Source organism: Mizuhopecten yessoensis, unplaced genomic scaffold (assembly GCF_002113885.1).
Source record: "Mizuhopecten yessoensis strain PY_sf001 unplaced genomic scaffold, ASM211388v2 scaffold1011, whole genome shotgun sequence".
Lineage (NCBI taxonomy): Eukaryota > Metazoa > Mollusca > Bivalvia > Pectinida > Pectinidae > Mizuhopecten > Mizuhopecten yessoensis.
In genome coordinates this window covers 497,668-499,829 of record NW_018403833.1, presented here as the reverse complement: position 1 = coordinate 499,829, position 2,162 = coordinate 497,668, and positions in this window count along the sequence as shown.

Below are 2,162 nucleotides of genomic sequence, written 5' to 3'. Positions count from 1 at the left end.
ATATTTTTAGGTCACCTGAGCTTTAGCTCAAGTGACCTATTGCTATCCGTTTTCNCAGTGTTGTTATGATTTCTTCGTTTTATTTTGAAAGTGAAAGTAAAAATTCCACATGATATCATATAGACTCTGTACTAAGTAATGGCTGCACACAGCATTTTGAAATAGCCTTGACAAATCAACACAGCCAGAATGTTCATATTATCTGAAAATTCAAAAACAAAATTTCAGTTTACAAATATGTTTCGAGGAATGGTTCATAATTATATATCTATTCTTTGTGACTATTGACAAAATTACAGATATGAATTTCAAAAGTTTTAAAGGGGGCTGCAATGGCTAAGTGGTTGTTAGGGTGTCTGACATTCTGCTACCACTAGCCCCCCACCACTGGGTCACGGGTTAGAGGCCTACGTGGGGCAGTCGCTAGGTACTGGCCGTAGGTCCGTGGTGTTTCCTACGGGAACTCAGGCTTTCCTCCACCACCAAAACCTGGTGTGTCCTTAAATGACCATAGCTGTTAATAGGACGTAAAACACAAATAAACCAGACCAAGGGTTTTAAAGGAGTGCAACAGTTTACAAGATATCACAAATTTCAGCACCATTATCTACGCAATAATTTCACGCCATGAATGTTTGGAGGAGTCAAAAGATAAAGATTTCTACTTTCACAGTATCCCAAAGCTTGTACGACATAAATATTGAAGGTCCAGCTGACAAATCACTGTACAGTTGAAACGTAGGCTTTGTATGAAAAGGTTGAGTGTTTGTGGATTGAATAGCGACAGTGATAGTGGAGTGAAGATGGTTTGTTCTTGTGATAAGCCCAGAAGACCATAGACAGACACACTGGGATTGTCCAGTCTTCTGCATTACAATGAATGGAGCTCGGCTGTATATAGTTAAAATCTGAGCCATTTTGTTTATTGAGTGCTTGTCTGTAACAGGCTCAGCTTAACGTGGCCAAATATTATTTAAGGGTTGTTTAAAATATTGTGATAATGAAGTTTAAAGAGGAAAACTAAACTTTTTTTTTCTAATATGTTGGGTATAATATAAATCTTTTTTTTTCAAAGTTTATTTCTAAATAGATTTTTATTATAAACAATTTACTATGGTTGGTTTTAAGTCGCATAAAAGAGGATATTCAAAAATAATGTGAAAATGGAGGTTATCTTGTTTCGATTGAGATAATTCTAAATACCTATAGTTATTTATCCTGATATCAACTTAACTATATTGATTATACAAAACACCTGATATTTACAAATCAAACATGAAAAATAAGGATTTTATTTATGAACTGAAACAACTACATTTATTTTCATTATTTAATCAAAATATGGTCTAGGTTGATTTCTTGCACAAATTATACCTGTGTTTAAAAGAAAAATGACAGAAATTATTTAAAATGGGCAGCCAGGTTTTGCTTGTACCTACATTTTTCATAGATGTTGACTTGCACCAGAGCTTCTCTGGCTTCGTTTAATGAATGGCAAAGACTGTCACATCATTCAAAACAGTGGAAATGGAGAACAATGGTAACATCTGCTAAATTGCACAGCTTGTACAAGTTTTAAATGTCATTTGTCGAGAGTTCGATGGAACCCGGTGTGCACCAGATTTTGATGTCCTTATCATGACAAGATCAAGGCATGGTTACAGTAAATATCAAAATGTGTTTGTGAGGAATAATAATTCTTTTTGTTTTGATGTACATCTTGACCTAGACTATCATGCAGATGACAGATGTTGTAATAGACTTAAAAAATAATAATAGCAGTGAAAAGTTGAATTCTTCAGAGAAAATAATCTCTTCATTGAAATAACAAAACTAGTAATTTTAAGTTTTTCACAAAGCTCTATTGTTACTTTAACTCAGCTGTTGATCTTGTATACAGCCATTTGTATCGCAGTGCTCCTAAACACAAGGGAGCACTTGCTGTCGCTCATATCAGAGATACCATTGTTCCAAGTTTTCCTGAGTGTGTATTACCTCCCAGATTATATGCAAATATTAAGTAAAGCTACTTATGATTTTTAGGTCACCTGAGCTTTAGCTCAAGTGACCTATTGCTATCCGTTTTCGTCCGTCGTCGTCCGTCGTCCGTTAACATTTTACATTTCAAACTTAAAGTCAAGTTCTGCTGGGCCGATTGAACT